The 12178-nt window shown below is 35.6% G+C and overlaps 1 pseudogene; it reads right to left on the bottom strand.

Moving 5' to 3' along the window:
* Nucleotides 1–9692: 9692 nt before the first annotated feature.
* Nucleotides 9693–11273, bottom strand: LOC114631640 (annotated as a pseudogene).
* Between the last annotated feature and the right edge of the window lie 905 nt (nt 11274–12178).

Here is a 12178-nt window from a genome sequence, read left to right as displayed (position 1 = left end):
AGAGAGAGAGAGAGAGAGAGAGAGAGAGAGAGAGAGAGAGAGAGAGAATGAATTGTTTAGGTTACATAGAGTTATACTAGTGAAGAATATGTGAGCGAGGTATTAAGTCTAAAGGAATCTTAATAGTTCTAGAATGTAGGGCAGTGATTTAGGAATATCTTTTTTTTTTTCAGTTTTGTTCTATCTATGAGAACAAACAAATACATGATTACTGTTCAGAGAGTTAAATGCTTCTGAATAACCAGCCTGCTGTTCTTTCTTTCTATTTGAGAAATCTATGATACAGAAAGCACTTTTAAGTCTCCAATGTCACCCAATAATTCCAACCTTCCTTGTGTTTCTGATAGTTATAGCCCTTCACTGAAGATCCTCATCAAGGATCATAGCTCTCAGTGCCTGTGGTATCAGAGGGCTGTCTTCTATGGCTGACCTCTTTTTAATTAAAATTTTGGTGGCCTGCTTTCTTGAGCATTTAATGTCCCCTGGATTCCTTGACAATTAGCCTTTAGTTTTAGCTTCATAAAATCTCTTAAGGTCTTATTTTCCAGAGACCGAACATAAACTTGCATGGTTGTTCCTTTCTGCTACATACTACCGAAGCCAATAGACACAGTGTTTTAAAATTATGACATGGTTTTTATCTCTTATATAAGCAATTGAAAATTACGCAGGACATCAGTGATGCTTATCATTATTTCCTATTCACCTCTTTCAGGACACAATATAGGATTGCACATCAGCATTTTCTTAAAAGTTAGCTATAACCTTGTGCCTTGTTTTGTCCAATAAAATGTAAGAAAACTATCATATGGTCCTGTACTATGTAAGTTACACAACTTGAGTTGTGATACTGTCCACTGACACTGTTAAAAATGGTGAAGACCAAGTCATTATGGATAAATGGTACATACACTAAGAAACAGACACTTGTTATTTTAGGTCTCTGAGATCTGGAGATTATATAACCTGCAGAAATGCCTTAGTTTAACCTGTGTGATTATGTGATTGGGTAAATTTATGAAGACAAACAAGATCTGCAACATGGTGTTGCTGATAAAGTGATTAAGAAACAACGACATCAGCTTCCTTGCCAAAGCTGTATTTAATGATGGGCACAGGAAGTTGCATACAGTGGTACATTGAAGCATTTCTTTTCATCACGGGCTCCAAGTGTTCTCACTGAATTATCCTTCCTACTGCAGTGACAGCAGACCTAGGAGTGCTGGCGTAGCAAAGACAGCGCAGCTGCCAAAACTATAAGATTCGGGCCACATAAACTCAAGATGTGACTAGAAATCTCATGCAGCATTTCAGAAGAAATGAAAGCCCTTAGAGACACTAGAAACAGTCATGCCTTTTAGAAGTGTTGGAGCGAAGAAAAAGGCCTCCATGACAAAGGTCTTGCAGGAAATAACCTGTCTTTCTAGGGTTATAGATACAGAGAACAGCAGAAATGCAGGCTACTTGCATATTCAAATTAACAGAATCATCAAAAGCATACCAGAACTTTCTCTGGGGTTTTTATGGTTTTTACAAATTACTTAATTATGGACCTAATTTAAGATATTAATAGGACTGGAGAAATAGCTTAGCGGTCAAGAGCACATACGTTGCTTTAAGACAAGCTAGGTCACATTCTCAGCACCCTCCAGGCTACTCACAACTGCCTGTAAACTCATTACAGTTCCAGGAAATCTAAGTTCCTGTTGAAGCTTAAACAGATACCTATATTCACATATGCATGCCCCCATACATACAAGAATACTATTAAAATAAGAAAAATCCTTTAAAAGATGTTATTGGTACCAATCTTATGCAGCTATGAGTTACATTCATCTTTTAAAACCTGTTGTCTTTGTGTTAGTCAGCTTTCCATTACCGAGATAAAATACCAAAGAAAATTAAAAGCACAGGGAAGATAAATTTCAGCTCACAGTCTCTGCTTAAACTCACCTGTCTTTGTGGAACTATTGTGACAGCAAGAGCAAGTGATGATAGGAGAGATTGCTCATTTGATAAAGGCTGGGAAGTGTGTGTGTGTCCAGGAAAGGATGCTTCAATGACCTATGCTCTTTACCAGGTCCTGTTTCTAAAGCACCTACTAGTACTTTACTACAGTGTCATCAAATAATAAATCCATAAATGGATTAATCCATTGGTGAGGTCAAAGTATTCATGATTCAATCACATTCTCTAACTCTCAACTTCTCCACAGTGCTCTATTTGACTCCATCAGAAGACACTTCCAGCAAAGTGGAAAGGTACAAAATCAATACTTAAAAAATCAATAGCTGTCTTGCACACCAACAACTAATTAGATGCGAAAGAATTCAGGGAAAATCCCATTCACAGTGATATAGATCCCTATGTGAGTTACCCAGGGATCAATATAATAAAAAAATTTAATAAAAACCTATATAGTGAAAACTATTAAATTATTAATTTTCATTGAGTTTCCAAAGAGCTTTCTTCTAGTTTTGATGAATTTTCCTGTGTTTTCTCTCTTTCAAGTATTTGTTGCCCAACAATTTTTCTTTACCTCTATTGACAGTGAGCTTAGCTTTTTGCTCTTACTTTCTAGTTTTTGAGGTTAAAAATTAGAGACTTTTTTTCTTGTTTGCCGTAAAAATTTTCTTACTACATGTGCTCTTTTCAATTTTATTTTGCTGTACCCTGCAGACTTTGGTGTATTTTTCTTTTCAGATTTAAAGGAGAATTTTTACTTTGTTTTGTTTGACCTACTGACTTACATGCAAGCATATACTGTGCTTTGTTTTTGCATTGTGAAACTTCTAGGTTTTTTTTTTTCTGGTATTGAAGTAAAGTTTTACTCCAATGTGAGCCTAATCTGTGAATTTATGATTTATTACAGAGAATATTTTGATAAGAATTTGAGTATAGTATCCTTTCTCTCTCTCTCTTCCCATGTATGTATGCGTATGTGTATGTACATGTGTGTGTGTGTATATGTTGGTGTGTACGTATGTATGTGTTAAGGCCTTCCTTAGTTAAAATGTATCAGTGTTTATAATCACTCTTAGTTTGTTTTCCATAATACTCAGAAAATTGTTAATTTCATAAATTTCAAAGTTAAAGAACACCATTCTATAAAGATAATAATAAATGAGCTGGTGTGATTATTGTTACACAGAGAAAGCAAAACAAAGTATTCTCTACATATGAGTCTTTCTCAGTCCAGAAACTCAGCTGGCTGCCATGACGGGATTTTTCCTGTTGATTTTTGCTGGATGTGTGTATGTCCGGGGATATGACCATGTGCACTATCTATGTCTTCTGTATACCAGCTGCTTGTTATGTACTTTTTCATTTTTGATTGCCAAAACTCCCTGACTCAAAACTGAAAATGTGGACATTTTTCAGATCCTATCCTAAAGATTATGAGAAGTTATTTTAGCAAGACCTTAGTAAGTCCTGCTACATAATTTTTCTTATTGGAATATTACTGTCCTGTTACTTTGCTTTATGTGAAAGTATCTGATTAATAATGTTACTTGTTTGTATCACTGTCAGTCAAATATTTATCAACTGATTATTGATTTTCTTATCTTTCATTCTTTCTCTTAGGAAAATCAGCTAAGAAAAAAAAGCTCAGGAAAGTAGCAAATTTACATTCCAGCAATATATTTTCATGGTATAAGTATAGTTAAGTTAAACTTAAATATTCAAGCAAACTTTTTCATTTTTAAGGATCATTACTCCAATTATCCTACTATATTCTCCACTTCTTATGATAGATTAATTAAATTAATTTCTTAAAAAATACTTTTGGGTCTATATAAAAGATTTCATTTTGAGAACAAACATTTATAAAGCCATGTGGCTTTATATGCAGTAAGAATTTAATCCCATTCAGTCTGCAAAGACACAATAGTATCTAAAAATAAATATCATTGTTGATCATAATGTTGAATATTTAAATGCATTGAATTAATTTTAGTCTTTATAGATAATATTACATTTTGAATATTTTAAAACTTCTCAAACAAGCTTTCAGGAATTTCTCAGGAAAGCTGTATAAGTATTTAACACTAATAAATTATCTTAAAAATGAGTCTTATTATAGATGAAAGTGCTAACCTCTCCTAGATATAATTTATCTTGTACATAATTATTTTTTTAGTGAACAATGTTTACGTGTGGCTATAATTAACAAGAAATGCAAATGAGTCATTGAATTATTAGGGATATTATGTATTTGGATTCAATTTTTCTCGAGTAGTATACTCTGGAATTTTTCTAATATATGTGAGTCAAAGATGAACATCGGTCATTCACTCAATTATTTTTTACTGATAAATGTAAAAGTAGTATGCTATCATAAAATCTTGCCATGGATGTTAGACTCTAAATGCTCTTAGAAAGACTTGTTAGACTCTAAATTTTGTTAGAAATATATATACATTTTAATATCATGATTCCAAAAAAAAATATTTTGTGAAATGAGAGAAATAAGTTCAGAATCTCTGTTGATCTTTTTTAGTGGTTCCTTGGCACCAGATTCTTAGTGTTTGTCTTTCTGTGTCCCGTACTATCTAAGCTTTACAATGGTTAGACATTTTAAAGGTTCATAAAGAGCACACTCATGATGTTTTCTAGTGGACTACCAAACTCTTTTTAGAGTAATTGTTGAATGATTTAGAGTCTGCTGAAATGCACAATTTGGCAGGGTGTTCCTAATCTTATTCCCGAAAGGTAGCTATTTACATAAGTATTTTAAATCACCCAATTCAAAACACTAAAGCAAATTATCTTTCCTTACAAATTGTAAAGATGTAATTATATTCTTAGGTTTCTAAAGATCATTTCATGAATAGCCTTCTTTAAACAATTCATTCATATTTCACAATCCAATTACAATTTAAACTGTATATCATAGAAAAATGTAAATAATGTATCCTTTCCAAATACTATATTTCTATTTTATGCACCATTTTACTGAACATTTAATTACAGTAAATCTTGTGTCTATATAAATTAGTACTAAATGGAAGCATATTATGAAGGTCCATGTTTGAGAGTAGAGGTAAGACAATTTCATTTTACCAGCCAGGAATAAAAATCATCGTGTTTAACTTTCAAACTTACTTAAATATCTGTTATAAACTTAATTTAATGACTCCAAATACAATTTCCTATAGACCTTTGCTATGTATATTGAGTAATATTATCAAAATCTGAAGTATAATTAATGTAGTATTTAGGTTTTTTTCTTTTTTTGAAAATAGATTATTTGCTCACACAATATATCCTGATTGTAGTTTACCCCCTTTTAATTCTTCCGGTTTCTTTCATCTCTCCTCCCCTCCATATCCACCTTTCTCTTTCATGTTAGAAAAATAATAGGCTTCTAAGAGATAATAGTCAAACATAAAAATAAAATAGGAGAAGAAGGAGGAAGAGGAGGAGAAGAAAAAAGAAAAAGAAAGAAAGAAAGAAAGAAAGAAGGAAAGAAAGAGAAATGCTATCATACCAAAGTTAGACATTGCAAACAAACAGTATAAAAGTTTCCAAAGCAATCATGAGTCAGAGATTCACTTGTTCATTCTCACAGTCAAAGGTTCCATAAAAATAATCTAATAACTATAATATATGCTCAAAATACCTGATGTGGACCCATGCAGGCCTGTGATTATTGCTTCAGTCTCTATATGCCTTGGTTACTTGATTCCCAGGGTCTTTCTCTCCTGGTGTCCTCTATCACCTCTGGATCTTACAATCTTTCTCTCTCATTTTCCATGAGAAGGGGTTTGATGGAGACCTCTAGCTTAGACTCACTCTTTCCACATAATGAGTCTCTGTATCTGTTCCCATCTGCTGCTGGAGGAAGCCTCTCTGATGATTAGTGAATAAGGTACTGATCTTTGAGTATAGCTGAATGTTATTAGGAATCATTGATTTTTTTTCGACCAGAATGTTTGGCTTACCCTAGATCTCTGGGCCATCTAGTCACTGGTTCCTGGTTATCAGAGCAGAGTTAGATGCGGGTGTCTTCTCATGGAATGAGTGTTAGATAAAATCAGATATTGGTTGGCTACTACCATACATTTTCATTGTCCCAGCATATTTAGCAGGAATGACAGATTGTAGGTGAAAAGTTTTGTGGTTAAGTTGGTATACACATTTCTTTTACCATAGTTTTACAGAATACCTTCTAGCACCAAAAGTGTGGATGAAGGTAGGTACAAGCTAGACTTCTCCATGTTCAATGAGTTGTGTAGGCGTTGTCTTCAGTAATGCTACCCCTAACTCCTGTCGGTTTGTGTGAGCAGCCTTTTGTCTTAGTCTGGATTTTGGGGGGATTTTCATGGAAATCCCTTGGCCAACAACTCAATTGAATGAAAATAACACAATGATACTCACAACATCTTATGCCAACAAAAAACAAAAAGGATTTACTCTGGAGTCTCCATAAACAATTTTTTTTTTGTTTTCAAAATGCTATTTTTTCAATTGCCTCTACTATCACAAATTACTAAAATTGTGTGAATAATCACCTACTTTGAAATCCAAAGATGCCTTCAGTTTTTATTCTATCCTAAACCTTCTAACACTTTTAAGCCTTTCTTTATCATGAAATCTTATATTTGATCTCAAATTCTTTTATTTTACTTTCCCAAAAATAATTTCTCTGTATACAACTAAACCTAGATTTAGAAATAGTAAAAGGAGTGAACTCAGCACTCTATCTTTTTGTATACTATGACCACTTTACTGTGGCTACAATGGCTTCCTCATGAAATTGATGTAAACATTTTGATGACAAAACACATGTGAGTTATCAACTGACATTGCATGTCCGGTCCTCAAATACTTCCTAAAATAACAAATAAATATTTAGTGTGAAGAACTGAAAATTACCACTATCAATGCACATCTCCTTCTGGATGATCACATTCACGTGCCAAGTTGCCTTATTTGATATTTTCTTTCTTTCATTTTTTTTTTTACTTTTTGCTATTTTTTACAATGTGTATATGTGTTTGGCCTGTATATGTATATGTGTGTCTCATGAAAGTCTGGTACTTGCAGAGGACAGACCAGAAGCTGGAGTCAGATTTCCTGGAATTTGAGTTATAGTTATGAGCCACCATGTAGTGTCAGAAATAGAAGTTTCTGGTTGTGTCATGTGGTACAGACACACATAGCTTTTTGCTGAAGCAAGACACATGGGAGGACATATGATGTTTGGAAAGAGTATAAATAGGACTAAATGGACAGTGACTGGGCACTTGCATAGCTATCTGTGCAATGCTTTTTTTTTTTACATGTTCACTGAGAACTCCTGGCAATCTACTGGTCCTGGATGTGCCAATTCAATGGAGGCCTTGCTGTTTCTGTTGGATTGCCTCACCGCTGCTCATGAGTGTTTGGTATCCTGACACTACTGAACTGGTGTGCTAGTATCCTGACAATAGAGATTAAAATTGCCCCAAAGAACTACTTCTAAAACAGGTTGTCCACATTCCCTTGTCCTGTTTAGCATCTTTTCTCCTCTACCTTCGGATGGTGGGCTAGAAGAGGGGTTGAAGTTTTTGAGAACACTTATTAAAGTGAGTTTTAAAAAATCTAAGCCTACAGGTATCTCCATATTCAATATGATTCCTCTGGAAACCCCCAGTGCTATTAACTCTGTGCTATCACTTTATCCTTTATCTGTTATTTTCCATATTTTCCTAGATATTGCTTTTGCAGTCCAAAGCTTGACTATCATTTATTCTTCCCCGTAAAATCCTCTAACTACTGCCTGCTTATTATCTGCTAACTTTATATTAATGAAATTATAGATCCAATTAAGCATGTCTTTCTCAGACTAGAAATCTGAAGTCATGTCTTTCCTTTGTTAGCTCCTGGTTTGTTTTCGGTGAGTCACACGCTGTTCAGAACCTCACTTAAACATCATTCCATCCTTCCTTTCTGTTCTCAATCTCTTATGTCTGCCTTTCAGTCTCTGCAATGGGCTCCATTTGGATCCCTGCCTTCAGCTCTTTCATCTTTGCATTGACTTTCGAACACTGCAAGCACACAACAGTTCATGTCCCTTGCTGGAATAAAGAACCTATGTGAGTCTTCCACTAAAAAAGGCTTTTTAGTGATTTGGACTTACACTGCTTTCCAGGCCTCTCACCTGTTATCCCCATAGCTGTACCTTGTACTCTGTCAGAGTGTAATACTGAGGAGTTTTTGTTACTTATATATTACTACACTATGAAGAATTTAATGTCCTCTGATATGATCTCTCCTTTATTCTTTGTGATAATTCTTGTTTAACCCCCACTAAATAATGTTCAGCTTAAGAATAGCAGTGACAAAACATAAAATAGTGTGGAAAAACTCCACAAAATAATTAAGTATAATCTGATAAATAGAATCAATTAAGTAACACGATATTTAGATATATTCATAGACATTTATTTTTCTTAATTATCTATATTTTAGTCAGTGTTCTGTTGCTATGAAGAGATACTGTGGCCTAGGGAGCTCTTATAAGTGGAAACATCTAATTGGAGCTTGCTTACATTTTCAGAGATTTAGGCTATTGTCATCATGGCAGGGAACATGGTGGCACACAGGCAGATAAGACTATAGGGAAGTAGCTGAAAGTTCTATATAAGGGTCTGCAGGTAGTAGGAAGAAAGAAATACTTGACCATTCTTGGGTTTTGTAACCTCAAAGCCCACCTCCAGTGACACACTTCCTGGTACAAAAGTCACACCTACTCCAAAAATGCCACACTTCCCAATGCTTTTCAACTAGTGCCACTCCCTGATGGCTAAGCATTCAAATATATGAGCCTGAGGGCCATTATTATTCAAATCGCTATAACTTATTGTCTATCTATCTATCTATCTATCTATCTATCTATCTATCTATCTATCTTCTATCTATTATCTTCTAACCATTTACTTATCTAGTCATAATCCATTTATATAATCTCTTTATATTATCACCACGTGTCATCTGTCTACAAAGAGTAATTGTTGAAGAAGCATTTTTTAATCTTTAGATCAAGCAGCATGATTGATTCTGTAGTGACTTTTTTTGAAGCCTTTATGTGTGCTATATTTCCTTTGCTTTCTTTATAAATATATTAGACTTAGTTTGCAAATGTTGAGAGAAAAATAATCCTGCTGAGATTCTGACTGACTGTTGTTTACTTGTAGGTTAAATTAGATGGAGTTTACATCTTAATAATACTAATTATTTCTATCATAAGTGTGATATAATTTTTCACTTATTTGGATCCTTAATTATATATGAGTGGTTTGTTGTCCTAGCATAAACATCTTGTATGTATCTCATTATGTTTGTATTTAAATATTTAATTAATTTTCTTATCATGATAATTATTAAATGTTGACTTCCAAGTAGTCATTGAAATAGCTCCTCAGTGTTGTACAGAAATCCTTTCTTATCCTCTCAAGGAGCTTGACATTCTAATTTTCATTGTAAGATACAACGCTGTCCCACAGAATTTTGTTGATGGTGTTTATCAGAAGTATAACTTCTCTTCCAAGTTTGTTTGGATTTTATAACAAAATGCTTTTCATGCATTTGTATGTATGTTCATATTTCTTTTTACCACTGTTTTTTTTCAATGTTCAGTTTCCTTAAATAACCCCCATCTCCCTTGAAAGGTAGGTCCAGGCAGTGAGGTGACTGGTAAGATATGTTCACTTGAAGATCTTGCCTTGGTTGATAGCTTTGTCCAAGTGCTGGAAGGCCCCCTCCCAGGAAAAGTATTTTTGAACCAGGATCTGGGTCTACTCACTACCAAGATCCAGTTGCTGCCATGTATATGACTCATAGTCTACCCGCCAATCTGGACTCAGTGGAAAGGCAAGCTCTTGGCCTCAGAAGACTCAAATGCCGGAAATGGAGCTGCTGTTGTTGATTCAAAAGAGGGTAACACTAACAAAGGCATTCTTTCTCAGTTTGTCCAATCGCTACAACATTCCAGTGATGAGGTTGCAACTCATGAAGTTCTAGGTGAGCTCTTTAGGGAAGCAGACTTAGCATACCATAAACGCCAGCCATCCTTATCATAGTGCTCCCAAAAATAGTGTTTGTTGGAGCCCATTGCAGAGGCTGAAAGGCAGACATAGACAGAGAGATTGAGAACAAAAAGGAAGGATGGAATGATGTTTAAGTGAGGTTCTGAACAGCATGTGACTCACTAAAAACAAACCAGGCACTAACAAAGGAAAGACATGACTTCAGACTTCTAGTCTGAGAAAGACATGCTTAATTGGATCTATGATTTCATTAATATAATGTTAGCAGATAATAGGCAGGCAGTAGTTAGAGGATTTTAAGGGGAAGAATAAATGATAGTCAAGCTTTGGACTGGAAAAGTGCCACAGAGAGGGTGTCCTCATTGAAGTACTTACACTTAAACTCATCCAACACAAAGGTACTCTTCAGCAGGTGAGTGAAAGAGTCCTTGGACTTGGGCTCAGCAGCCAATACTTGCTCATACTCATCCTTCTTTTCCTCAGGAGCTGGGGAAGCTGTCTTTTTTTCTTCTTTCTGCTCAACTTGGGACTTCTGTTTCTCTTCTCGTGAACCCTTTTCTTCCCTTTTAAGGCTGGCTCTCTGCAAACTTCTTAGCATCAAACTGGGCCATCTTCCTTCACAGCTTCACCTCTCCCAAGATGGCCCTGAACTGGGGCTGGTTAATGCAGATAAGGAATCATCAGTTGGTATTGGGGAAGGTCTGGAGAAAAGAAGGCTCTAAGACCTGTTTATAGAGCTACAACAAGGTGCAGACTACTCTGATATCAGCCAGTGTCACTCGCTCACACACCAGAAAAGTATTCAAGTGAGTGTCCAGCAGCCCCAGGATTCACTTCAGCTCGTCTTTTGCATTTTCAGTGGCCTGTGTATTGTAGTATAATGTCCAAGGTGAGAAATACCCAGGTGCTAGCGGGAGGAACAATGTCACTGTCAGCAAAGCTCACCCACTGTACCACCTGAGCTGCTGCCTTTGGCGTACTTACCCGCAGCTCCTCATTGCTTACATAATAGGAAATGGCATTGCTCTCAAACACACGGAATCTGTCATTACCCTCAAATGCTGGAACCTTGCCGGCAGGAAATTTTCGGAGAAATTCAGGGATGTGGTTGGTTTGGCCAAAGTGAAAGAAGGATGGTGCGGAGAGCCCGAAGACCTGAGTCCCGCTGTACTGAGCAGCAACTAGGGCCTTGAAGACCCTCCAGTCTTCAAGGTATGTGTACAAGGTCCCAGCTGCCATGGTAATTCCCCAGAGAAAGGGGCTTTTTTTTTTTTTTTTTTACTTTTACAAGATTAATCGGACTAGCTTTCTTGTAGCCAGTTTGATGGGCTCGACATCTATGTCTTTCCTAAGTCTGGTTCTTAATGGTATCTCTGTCTCTAGATTATGTCTTGAATTTCTTTCCATTCTTCTTTTCCTTTGTTGTCTTTTATTTTTGGTATTTCTGCAATGTGTGAATAAGACCTCGTGTCTTGTACATTTGAACCTGCTAATGAGCATATATTATATTTTTAATTGGTCTACAGTATAGACCTGGATCAGTTCTGCTCAGATTCAGGTTGTGTTCACTGTGACCATTCCCACTCTTCATAGGCTTCCACTTCTTCCAGATGAAATCTCTATCCTTTGTGTAAACATAGTCTTTTTTCCACACCTTTGTTGATGTCCAAATTAGATTTAGATGTAACACTTTAAAAATGTAGGGTCAAAAATCTGATTTAAGGGTCATTATTAGACAACTAGATAATATCTTGATTGAATTATAGCCTCAATAATTAATTCTTCTGACTTTCTTCACCTTGTTTTTCTTTAGACGTTTCATAATTTTTGTGCACTATCATTTTAAGAATAGAGTTTTGTTTTGTTTTTATTTTATTTCAAACTACTTTTGTTTTTTCATATTTTAAGACTTACTATTATTATTATTATTATTCACTTTACATCCCACAGACTCCCCCACTCCCAGTCACCCCCTCCCACAATTTTTTCTGTATCCCCCAACCCTGGCACAGCAAGACTCTGTGATTCTAGGGACATTCTCTCCCACTGAGGACAGACATGTCAGTCCAGCTTGAAGAACATATTCCATCTAGGGAAAACAACTTTTGGGAAAGATTCTGCTCCAGTTGTTCAGGACCCACAAG

This window comes from Grammomys surdaster, unplaced genomic scaffold (assembly GCF_004785775.1).
Source record: "Grammomys surdaster isolate TR1022 unplaced genomic scaffold, NIH_TR_1.0 363, whole genome shotgun sequence".
NCBI classification, from domain to species: domain Eukaryota; kingdom Metazoa; phylum Chordata; class Mammalia; order Rodentia; family Muridae; genus Grammomys; species Grammomys surdaster.
This window is presented reverse-complemented; position numbering and strand designations above follow the sequence as displayed.